The sequence below is a fragment of the Nothobranchius furzeri genome, chromosome 8, assembly GCF_043380555.1.
Source record: "Nothobranchius furzeri strain GRZ-AD chromosome 8, NfurGRZ-RIMD1, whole genome shotgun sequence".
Lineage (NCBI taxonomy): Eukaryota > Metazoa > Chordata > Actinopteri > Cyprinodontiformes > Nothobranchiidae > Nothobranchius > Nothobranchius furzeri.
The window spans coordinates 62,543,313-62,556,543 of NC_091748.1; positions in this window are offsets into that span (position 1 = coordinate 62,543,313).

Genomic DNA, 13,231 nt, shown 5'->3' on the forward strand with positions numbered 1-13,231 from the left:
GAATAGAAAACTTTGAACATAGTAATAAATCAGGTAAATTCTTAGCTAGCCAATTAAAAATAAATAAAGAGAAAACTACCATATCTGCTGTTAAAGACTCAACCGGGAATATAGTATATGATCCTGAAAGAATAAACAACACCTTCAGAGACTTTTACCAAACTTTGTACTCACCACAGATAAACCCATCAGATAATGAGATCAATGAGTTCCTTGACAGGATAACACTTCCTAAATTATCAGACAGCCAAGTTACAGTCCTGGACTCGCCACTAACATCAGCGGAGCTCCAGGAAGCCCTTAAATCCATGACTAATAGGAAAGCTCCAGGTCCAGACGGGTTCCCAGTAGAATTCTACAAAGAATTCTGGATCATTCTGGCTCCAACATTTTTCAGAATGGTGAGGGAAATCGAAGAGAGCGGCAGATTACAGCCAAACATGAATTCAGCCAATATTAGTCTCTTGTTAAAACCAGGCAAAGACCCGGCATTTCCTACCAGCTATCGCCCAATTTCTCTTATTAATGTTGATCTCAAAATAATTTGTAAAGCCCTGGCCAAAAGATTAGAGAAGGTAACCCCCTTCATAATACACCCTGACCAAACTGGTTTCATTAAGGGTAGACAATCACTCACAAATTCACGCAGATTACTTAATTTGATAGATTTCTCTTACAGTAGAAACATAGAAACTAGTATATTATCTCTAGATGCAGAAAAAGCTTTTGATAGAGTTAACTGGAAGTTCTTATTTGCAACTTTACATAAATTTGGTTTTGGGAACTTCTTCATAAACTGGCTACAAACATTATACAGTTCACCAACAGCACGTGTCAGGACGAACGACCAAATATCAGCTAGCTTCTGTCTTCAGAGGGGGACCAGGCAGGGATGCCCACTCTCCCCCTCACTATTTGCTATCTTTATTGAACCACTAGCAGCAGCAATTAGGCAAACAACAGATATTAAAGGGATAAAGTGTAAGAAAATAGAACATGAGATCAGTCTTTATGCAGATGATGTTTTACTCTTTCTCCAGAATTCTCAATCCTCTCTCTCCCAAGCAATAGAACTGACAAACTCTTTTTCCAGAGTTTCAGATTACTCTATAAACTGGTTAAAATCCACAGTTCTACCAATTAATTTCTCATTTGTCAATTTGCTTAATACACAATTGGAGTCAGGGAATATCACATACCTGGGAATTAATATCTCTCCCAAGTTAGCAGATCTAACCAAACTAAATTACATCCCACTTTTAAGGAAAGTGGAAGATGATCTTGCAAAATGGAAATGCTTACCAATATCACTCATGGGGAGAGTTGCTACAATTAAAATGATGGTCTTACCTAGAATAAATTACTTATTCTCAATGATCCCAAACAAACCTCCAGCTGACTGGTTTAAATCTCTGGACTCCTCAATTACAAAATTCCTTTGGCAGGATAAACCTCCACGAATTAGCTTAAAAACGCTTCAGAAGACCAAAGACAGAGGAGGACTGGATTTACCCAACTTTTATTATTATTTCTTAGCCAACAGGCTGCAATATATACCAAGATGGTTGCAAGATAACCCATTAGACGAGTCCTGGTTAGATATAGAACAGACACTTTGCAATTCGATAGAGCTTTCAGACTTGCCATTTATTAGCTCAAGCATAAGAAAACATGTAAGCTTCAAAAGTATTAGTATCAGCACTTCTCTGACAGCATGGTGGGAGTATCTTAAAATGACAGAGTCTTCACTAGTACCATGCAGACGCACACCTATCTGGAACAATCCTGACATTTTGCAAAACAACAAAATGATGAACCTTCTGGACTGGAAAAATAAAGGAATCCTATACCTGGAACACATATATGAAGGATTGGACTTCATCCCATTTAATCAAATAGTCTACCAATTTGGAATGGATAAGAATAGCTTTTTAGAATATCACCAAATTAAATCTGTAGTCAAACAAAAATTTAAGCTCAATAAAATAGAATTACAAACACCGCCAAGGGTATTAGACTTTCATAATCTCAAACCCCCCAAACTACTGTCTAAAGTATATAAGACACTGTCCAAAATAGACGATAAAATTGCAATCCCCATTGAAAAATGGGAGGTGGATCTATCAGTTAGCTTTGACCAGGACTTCTGGTCCCAAACTTGTTTAAAAACTTTTAAAATGATCAGACACCCCAATTTACAATTAATTCAGTACAAAATTCTACACAGAGTACACTATACAAGTCATCGGATGTTCAGGATGGGGTTTGTGTCATCTGACACCTGTACACACTGCACAAACAACATTCCTGACAATTACATTCATGCACTGTGGTCCTGTCCATCTGTCCAGGAATTTTGGGGTAGAGTATGTGAGGATCTGTCAAAATGTCTGAAATGTCATATCCCAACTTCCCCCTCTCTTTGTGTACTGGGGAAGCTGGACGATGTCCCGATTGCAACATCTTTGGTTCACGTGGTTCTGACTGCCATATGCATCGCTAAGAAAACTATCCTCTTGAATTGGAAAAATAGAGAAAGTCTCTGCATTAACCAGTATAGAAATCTTTTGTTAGATCATATTGCACTTGATATAGCCTCTGCTTCCACTTCAGATGAATCTCTCTGGGCTCCTTTGATCGGTTCCATCACATAGCGAGGGTGGGGGGCCGTTGATGTTGTCCTGCGGGATGGTGTGGGTGGGGGGGTGGGGGTCTGAGTTTGGAGTATCCGGATGTTCCCTGGAGGTGGGTTCACTGGGGGTGTCTGGGACTGGGGGGCCGTTGCCCCCCTCTGGAGGTGCTTGGGTCGCCTCGGGGGGTGGACTGCTGGCGGTTGTGAGTGGGGCCCCTTGGGGATCGTGGCGGCGGCCATGGTTCACTGCCTGGCGGCTGCAATGCCCCTGGGCGGGTCTGGGTGGGGGCCTGGGGGCTCGGGGTTTGGGGGTGGCCGGCCCCGTGTGGGGATCTGGGCGGGGCCTTGGGGGTCGGGTCCTGACATGTATGCTGCCGGGAAGAAGGCAGGGACACCCAGCAGTGCCTGGCCCGGGTTCGGGGGCCTCAGGTAGACCTTGGCTCCTCTGCCGTTCCATCACAGGGGAGGGGGAGGTCCAGGAGGGGGAGGACCCAACCTTACCTGGATGTCCCATGTCTTATATATTCTGGAAGTTGTGCAAATGCAGGGGTGGGCATAGATATTCTGCTGGGGTGGGGCTGGGTTGGTGCCCTCGGACTCCGTGAGGCTCTGTAATGCTGCTGCTTTGGGCCCTGGCAGGATGGGCTGGGGTCTCCTGCCCTGGGTGGTAGTTTGACAACAGAGGTGCCTATTGGGGCCCGTAGGGGAACTGGCTCCCTCTCTCTCTCTCAATGCAGGTCTAGAAGTAGAGTCTTGTTCATCATCTTTTGTTTATTTTTGTGATCCCCCTTCCCCCACCTCTTCTTTCTCTCTCCCCCTTTCTCCTACACTGCTGTCTCCATGTCCGTTATTCATGCCCAGTATTTAAAACAACTGAAAATATTTCTAATAAAGTTTTGGTATCAGGAGTGGCATTATAGCAGAAGCTACAACACTCCACCTGTGAGAGTAAAACTGCAAGGCTTGTCCTCGGCATTCAGACATCAATTCTGATTGATTCAAAGCTGGACAGAACAGGGTAAAAAAAAATTAAAAAGTGGTTGTTAAGGAAATTTTATATTTCATTACTTTAGTCCTATTTACAAATCTATTTACTGAATGTCCTGAAAGCATTCACACACACACACACACACACACACACACACACACACACACACACACACACACACACACACACACACACACACACACACACACACACACACACATTCTTTTCCTCCCATACACACACACACACTCACTCTCTCTCACACATGATCCACTCCCATTCCTTTCTTATCTCTTTGTATAAATAGACTCTGTGACCAGATGTTCGGGGCATTTGCCCTGCGGACTTGCCACAAATCATGATTTGGTTGTACGTCTGCCTCATTGTCTCCTTTTCTCTTTGACTCCAGGAAATGGGTTTATTGATAAACATATGATAAAATCCCTAACAGTGGTGTCATAAAAAAGTAACAAGGTAAGTAAAAACCCCACACCTGTCGACACAAGAGGAGCAGCAGCTCTACTTAGAGCCCCTCCTAGATATCCAATCTTATCAAAGTCTACAGCAGCCCATCAACAGATGGGTGGTCGTGGTCAACTCCAGCTTGATTTCCTAAAGTGACAGAGTCCTGAAATTGCTCGTTTTGGAAGGTACTGAAACTGCCAGGAATAAAACTGTTGAGATTTCTTTATGTGACAGAGATTTTGAACATGTTTGCATCAACCATAGAACTTTTAGAACTCAGAGAAAAAGTCATGATGTGTCCCCTTTAAGGACAATTTAAGACAATAACTAAATAAATACATGAATATAATGTTTAGAACCTTCTGGGGGTAAACATGCCATACCATTTTAATTAAAATACCGTTTTATTCCCTTTTGTGGCTTTGTCCAAATGTGCAGCTCATTACAAACTCAAAGTTGAGATGACTCCAACAGCTTCCTGACACTCCCAAGGTCAAAAGCACATTGTGTTGCTGAGGTGACAGAACCATAGAAAATGGATGTGACTGAATGTCCTGAAACAACGAATTAAAGACAGACTGGTTTGAAACTCAAATCAACACCAAAGCAAAACCGTCCTGTTAGTCAGATGGGAAACTCGAAAGTAACACATCAAACAGGGCAAACATGCTGCAGATAGAACAACAGATTTGCTTCTTCTCTTTCAAATCCTTTTGTTTTTGACATCTTGGAAGGTTTAAAGAGTAAATATGTCATCTAAGGTTGTCCCTCTTAACAGAGAGAAACCTGACCTGTGTATATGACGAGTGCTAACATACCTCTGTACTTCCTGAGTGATATTCTGTTTGTACACGGGTGTTTATGCTGCATGGCCAAATAACTGAGCATCGGCCTAACTGCGACAAAGTGTCTGCTGTAAAGTGTGTGAGCTTGTTTAACAAGACTTCAGAGACAGAAAGGTTGTTTGACGTATGCGAATATTTGTCGGTGTTGCACACATCTGGAGATACTCGTTTCCTCTGACAAGTGTGTGGATAAAGTGGGTTGCAGCGATTGTGCAAGTACTGGAAATATGGTTCATGTCTGTGAATTCTCAGCAAGCTTGAGAACTGACAGTTTTTTTTATCTTGTTTATTGATTTAAAAATGGCAACACTCCATCTGTATGGTGTTGGTTGTCATTGTGTGTTTATTTGATGATATGGGAGGATGATCAGTTTGTTGATAGTTCAATATCGGCCTTTAGTTTAAGAGAAAAGCAAATAAATAATGAAATTAGAGCATTTGAGAATGTGCTTTTTTTTTTACTAGTGATGGACCGATGTGACATTTTTGGGCTGAAACCGATATCCAATATTATTATCACTGTTATGGCCGATAACCAATATTTGTGGGTAGCAATATACTGACATTAATACTTCTAAAATATGCAGATTTTGTATAAAATACAAATTATTAAAGCTGAATTTGTGTTATTGTGTACACACAACCCACATATTTACAGTTCTGAGATGATTAAATTCACTGTTCACATGGCTAAACAATTACACATCACCCTCCTCACCCTCTGAAACCGGCAAACAAATGGAGACAAGATGGAAAAAATATCGGTTGATAATATTAATCGGTTGACCGTTTTTTTTTACTGGACCGATACCGATATGTTAAAAAATGACTAACATCGGCCGATACCGATATTGATGCCGATATATTGTTCATCCCTATTTTTTGCATTTGTTTGGCTAGAAAATACAGTTAATTGATAAAGTTTAGACATTGCACCTTGTCACCTGTGGTCTCAAAAAGTCCCAAAAATTTCATTTTTAAAATTCAGGTTCATTGAACGACATATAGTACTTTTTCTTCTTGAAATATGATCAGTCACTCTGAGTTTAACATAAATGCTGAACATGAAAAAGTCTTCAACCCCCATCGCTTGCCTCAGCCACCAAAGGAAAATAGATGGGGAAACTTTTGGGTCAGAAAGAGCCACGCAGATCTACATTACACTGTAAAATTAGCATTAGTGGACTCATCCATCTTGGCTTATGGCCACACTAGTTTGTTCATTTGCGTGCTGCGAGGAGAGAGCAGACCATGTCTCGGCTAATAGAAGCTAAACATTCAGAACACAATCAGGCTTTAATTATTTGTGGATTTAACACATTAAAACTGGCATTTTTACCCAAGAAAAATGAGCGAACAGAGTAAGCAGAAGCGCTATGCTGCCATTCAGAATCAAGATGATTGGACATCATCAATATTAATGAGTAAGATGCCAAATCCTGTCCCTTTTCCACCCCCACTCCTCCAGCTACTTTCTACTTCCTGACACAGGAGCACCAGAGAGCAGTGAATAACTCACAAGGCATTTATTCACACTAGAGACCTCAGTAAATTTATTGAAATAAGTGTATGACATACTTTTTGGAGTCCTTGGACAGGGTGCTGGAGAGCACTCCTTCTGGTGACGCCGTCGTTCCCCTGGACATCAATGCTCACGTGGGTAATGACAGTGAGACCTGGATAGGTGTGGTTAGGAGGAAAGTCAACGTTTTTGTTTGGCATTGATTCAATAACAATAAAGATTTTGATTCAGACTCTGATGATGAAAATGAACTTGAGTATAAAGGTACACAATAATGGATTGAGATGATGACTAATAAAAAGTGTACCTCGTAGCTAATGCTGAACTAATGGTTAGGTAAAGGAAATTTTCTTCTGGAACAAATTTTGCCATGTGCTCTTCACATACCGATGGCAAATACATTAAATGTTTTGTCAAAAAAAAAAATATATATATAACCTCTGAAATGCACAATCCAGCACTGGCTCTCTACCATTATGATTGGCTCTGAACCCATCCAACAAACTGGATGTGATTCAGCCTTCAGCACAAACACCCTCAGCAGGGGCTCACAAAGCGAGTGTGAGGAGGTTCAGTTCAGAGTGAGTTCTGGTAACCGACTCTGACCTTAGCAGCTCAGCTAAGCTGTGTGACTGCTCCTGTGTGTCTCAAGCAGTGTTGTACCATCTTCTTAGCCTTACCAGCCATGCCAGTGCTTCTTTATGGGAACCAAAGGGCCAGGTAACGCTTCCATTTGAATAACCCCACCCCCTGAGAATTCTAACCAAACCAATCAGCGCTGAGCAGCGTGCGTCCCTCACCACGATGCTCAGTTTCTCATAGACAGTGAAGATGGCGTCTGAAGTGGAGTTTGCTGCGTCTCTTTCCTCTGTTCTAAATGACTTGGACACGTTTTTAAACCACAACAAGTAGAAGCGCTAAAAGTGTTTCTCCTAAAGAAACATGTTTGCGCTGTTGCCAGATGCCATCTTTGACTAGAAGCTGAAATACTACATCGTCACACAATACAGTTAGCAGTTACACCGATTTTCTGACTGGTTATTTTTGAGCTGGCTAGTCCCACCCCTCATGGTGCTCTCTGCCTCTGAGTAACCAGACTCGTCCTCTGTGTAGAATTGACAGAGGGCGGGTCTGGCAGGACTGGCTACCATTGTCTGCCGCCATCATATTGTGTGACTCTATGGGGGCGCCTGAAGAAAATGGTTAGACCTTTTAAACTGTAGCTTGCTTTTAACGGCTTTTTTCAAGAATGCAGATCACATATTTAATAGTGAATGCAATAGTGAACATAATGAACCCATGACAATGATAAGTTGTCATTCACTGCCAGCCGTTTACTGATCAGTGAAGCCCTTCGCTGCCAGGGTTTTTCAGCATTTTCACTGTTTTTTAAGAGTCACAGAACGTTGCGCTCTATGATGATGTCAACGCCAAAACTAAGAGGAGACTCGCCTCTTACATCAGGAAGAATCCACGCATTTCGAGCGTTATCCGTTCTTTCATAATCCGTTGTCGAATTGTGATCAGCAGAAGCTTTTCTGGTTTGCACCTCCCTTTTTTTACAGCAGCGGCCCAAAACAATCTCCTAACACATGGATTTTCTGCTTCCTGATCACGTGGCGTGTGACGTACGCAGATGAAGATCGACTTTCGAGCTGGGATGTTTGTTCTCACCTTGCGGGGGCTTGTTCCAACGCCCACACAGTAAAAATATGCAAATGGCCATTTTAGTCATCAATGGCAATTAATGGGTTAATTTGAAAGAGTTTTCTAACCTTTTCGGTTAGTATTGTCTCAATACATTTTCACAAAATTATATTTGACTTTGTTTAGACAATCTTAGTGACAGTGTTAATGGTTCTGGCAAAAATCTACAAATTACTTAAATGTATCAGGGTAAAAAAAGGTGATTTGAGAAATGTATCCTGAAAACAAAACCACCTCTCAGTTAGGCTTATGCAGCCTTAGTGAGCACATGTTCCAGTTGTCTCAGAAATAGACAGCTCTTTTCATTAAAAAAGGTTCCTTAATGAACCTCATGACACCCGCTGAAATCTCTAAACTGCCTTGAACTTCACAAAAGACCATTCCTCCTGTGCCAGCAATTCCACGCTGTGTTGCACAGACTGAGGGAGAGAGAAGAAAGAAATCAGGTGCAGCTACTGTTGAAAGGAAAAAAAATGTGGGCAGCGGAAGACAGCATAGTAAAAGAACGATGGAAGAAAGTGTGAGAGATGCAGTGAAGGCATGTAAAAAAAGGAAAGGAAGCTGTATAAAGGAGGAGAGAATGACAGGAACTGGGAGAAAAAGGAGAAGGTTGGTTTATTCTTGTTTCCCCACTCCTTGTCTCCCAAGAACAACACAAGCTCTGGTCCAGGCCAGAGCGAGGATGCTCTTAATCCTGCACCGCTCGTTTCTGCCATGGCCAACTCCACTGATTCACAGAGCTGGCTCAGACACACACATGGACTTGCAGTGAATGTTCACACATGAAAAAGACATTCACAAGATGCAACACACTTGAACTCCTACACACCTATGGAGCAAAACACACAGTCAAACTAAGACGTTTCAGACGTTCTCCAACTTTAACTTGAAAAGGAGAAAAGGACTGAATAAGTTTGCTGGCAGGTACAGTCACACATGGACACAGATGTTAGCATAGAGAATTTTTGGTAAAGATTGGCTGTCTTTCACCAAGCTAGATCGGTTAGCTTTAGTACAGAAAGTGACCCGAAACAAAGGTAAAAACAAAAAAGTCACTAACTTTTAATTTTACACTAATTAAACACATCCAGACTCACAAACAGACGCATAACATGAATGTCAGACTTTACAAGAGCATGTGCAGAAAGTTTAAAGGGTGTGCAGTTGCCAGGTAGGATGTTCAAAAACAGCCAGGTGTGTGAATTAAAACCCATCAAACTTTATTAGGCTGAGTGGTTCAACAGCACTCATTAAATCTGATTGGGTATCACAACTCTGGCAACGGGGAAGAATAACTACTTCCTCCAGACATAAACTGCCACTGACCATTCAATTGTAATTACATCAACCATTTTTGCAGATTAGCAGACAAGCTGACCCCAGCGTGGCGCACAGCCACGACAGAGCCAAGGGGAGTTACAAGGCAGGTGTTAGAACTCCCTCTCTGCACCCTCCACCCACACACTCTGCCTGGGCGGCTGGCTTACAGCTGCAGCAGTAGCACGCTGCGCATTAATTCATTAACAACACATGGCAGAGAGGCCCCCGGTTCCCCTAGAAGCTAATAGTGATGTGTGGTGACGGCGTGCTGTCATCTCTCACACACTCAACACTTAGTGTGTGTGCATGTAAACAAAAGCATGTGTGGAGAAAAAAAACGTATCGAGTCTCGTTGCATTCTAGGATTTATAACGTGCCAGTCGATGGTGATCCTGCTGGTGCACATTGTGCCTACAGAACATGTTGCTGCTCATAAATCACACACAGACACATTATGTCCCTAACCTTTCAAATGCAATTAGAGCTGGTGCAATTAAACATAAGTGCTGTTTGCTCAAGTGTTTCTCTCACTCATTTATTTATTTTCTGGAACCATCTTTCATGTTTTTGAACTTGTTAAAATGTAAACTCAATGACAAAAATACCTTTATCAGAACTGTTAAAGCTTCCATTACTGTTACCTCATCACCATGTTAAATGTCATATTTCATTTGGGTGTAAGGTACTAATTGTTAAATAGGCCTATCAGCTTGTAGGACGTAGATGGGCTTCGTACCTCAGTCTGAAAAGATTTCTGTTCACTACCTCGTTCTTCTTTCAACACCCCTCTGAGCTCATGTCTGGCTCATCTTCTCTGACCAATTTAGGGTCCAGCCAGGAATGTGAGACATGGTCAAATTGGCAGACATACAAGCTAGGTGGGTCTGCCTGTAATTGCCGCCCTGACAGGTGATGGGTGTTTCTAAACTGCATTTCTTTTTCTTTAACTTGCTTAAAGTTTTGAGTAACTTTGGTGTACTGAGACCAGTTATGAATTAATAAATAAATCCAGTTTTTTATTCGAGGTTTGATTTAAGTGGATGTTATGCTTAATAAGTACATATATATATACATAAGTATATATATATATATATATATATATATATATATATATATATATATATATATATATCCCTTTGATGCATGAATTATGAAATCTTCAACCATGTTTTTTTAAACAATTTTTTTCATTCATCTTTAGGTGTGAATGAAACAAATTTCAACAAATATTTTTTGTAACATTTTGTTACTTTACAAATAATTTATTACATGTTCATCTCAGTGGACAGCGTGCATTCTGAGCATGAAATATGTTGGCTTGACTTGCTGAAGTCCAAATGGAGGGGCTCACATGCAATAAAGTCTTCAACAGCTGTGCTTAATAGCAAAAATAAATAGATAACAATTTTGTGTACCTGTCCACTGTAGTGACCATTATGCATCAAAGGGATTTATATATATATATATATATATATATATATATATATGAATTTATTTTTTCTTTGTCTCTCCTCGTTAATTAAATTGAGTCTCCCCAGTCTCTTCAATCATTTCTATTGATTAAATAATAACCTGGCGTTTCTGACTATGGAGCTGCCAATGATCAGAGTCGGCTTGTCAGTGGGTGCGTCACTGACACTAGTAAATTAAAGTAATGTAATGGAAATATTACAATCATTCTGAAGGCCATCTCACACAGGCAACCGCAGCTTATACAGAACATTTTGTAAACAGGAACGCTCATCTCTTCATTGAGTATCAAACTTTTTCTGAATACGGAACGTTCTGGTCTGAATTTAAATTGATATTCCACCTTCATGTAGAATTTTATCTGTCATTATATTTCCCTGAGTTTGATAAGTCAGAAAAAAAACCCTGCCCTGTCATTCCCCTCATCTGGCAGCAGCCAGTTTGCTTTGGTTACACATGAAAACACTAAGTAAATGGGAACAACTAGCATTTATCTGGTTATATTCCCTTACATTGTTTTATGCTAAACTAGCGCAAACTGGCTGCTGCCAGATGGGAAGAATGACAGGGCAGGTTAGAAAATGTTTTTTTTCCTAACTTGTCAAACTCAGGGGAATATGACAAAAGAAAAAAAAAATCTAAATAAAGGTGGAATATCCATTTAACATTTATAGTTCTACCAGTGATGGGCAACTCTGCAAATTACAGAACTTTACACTAATATTCTTTAAGGAACAAGTTCAGCATTGAGGCTGGGATATACTCAAACTGGTGGAAATAAACAGTTTACCCCAATTTTCAGTGCATCAAGGTGTTTAAATGACAACAAAGAATAAATAAAATCAACCATACAATAAGGCCTATTACTAAGTGGCCTTATCAACAGCACATGCAAGTTCAAATAATGTCCATATCTAAGTAGTTGCTGGACAGGATATTGTCGAATTCTGAACGGAATTCTGGGTAAGAACTGTATGTGCGTGGTACATCAAGTGTAGCTCCACAGGTGTGAGCAACAGGCCTTCTGTTGAGGCCAGTTTCTGCATTAAAGCTAACCATAATTTTCTCAACACAAATAACTGAGGAACCTGTGCAGAAACGCAGGATTTTCTCAGCTTTGGCTTGATCAGCATTTTTTACATAACATTGGAGGTGGCAAAGGTTGCTTGTTCTCTCTGAGACGGCACCACCTTTGTTGTTTTAAGCAGTTGCATCATCTTTTGCTTGTGGGCTTCTTTAACTCATACAGATTTAACACACTGTCCTTAATTTCAGCTTTACATGTGACATGGGAGTGGAGAAGCAATCAACTATGTACTTCAGCTCTTGGAGAATGGCTTTGTGGCTCATCATTCTATGGCAGACTTCATGCCATTATGTGTAGGTAAGGAATGAGAACCCATCCGTGTGAAAAGGTCCATCAAGTCCTCTTGATCACTTTCTTCCAATGTGCCCTGGAGAGCCTTCTCAACAGCTGATTTTTCGATAGGAGGCAGGTAGTTGAGAAACTATGACATTAAGGTCTTTGTATAAACATTGTCAATTCCATTGATGCATGCTAAAATGAAAGCCAGGGAAAGCTTCACTGGCATTACACCATGATCGAAAAATCCTTTTACCCAAATGCGTCCAACCGCTTGCCATTCAGGATCAGAGAAATCTGGCCTCAGCCTTGGAACTCGCTCCATTTCCCCCTCACGCTGTTCAAGAACTTGCTCCCAGAAGGCTGTGTACATCTCCCTAGACACACCAGCATCATCACCAACTTTTTCGTTTACAAAATCCATCTTTAAAGTCACATTCATGACGCTGCTGTTGGCAAATACAGCCAAAAGATCATCAACAACCTTTATCCTGCAAATTGAAGCACGCCGCATGGTCTGTGGATTTCCTGCGATGCTGGACGGTGTTGTTGAGGAAATCTGGCTGCTTGAATCCGATGGCAAATTCAGCTCACTGTCCAGCCCGAAGAACAAAACAAATAAAATACAGAGCGAGTGACTAATGAGTAAAGCAGAGGCCAAAGTATCCTAGGCCTTAGCATGTTTGTGCCAAGGTTGACGTAGCTTTGAGTCCTATGTTTCACTTAAAAAGGAAACTCAAGCATATTTTTATATGGTGTCACAAACCCCCTCGTCAAACTGCTTTCTATTCAAAATGTGTGATCTCTTACCACAATACAAGATAACCTTGAGAACATCAAAGTTAAAATGGTGGGTCTTACCTGAGCAGTTTGCACTGCCTCCTCATGTCTGAATAGCTGCCCATCTAGTCCAGTTAGG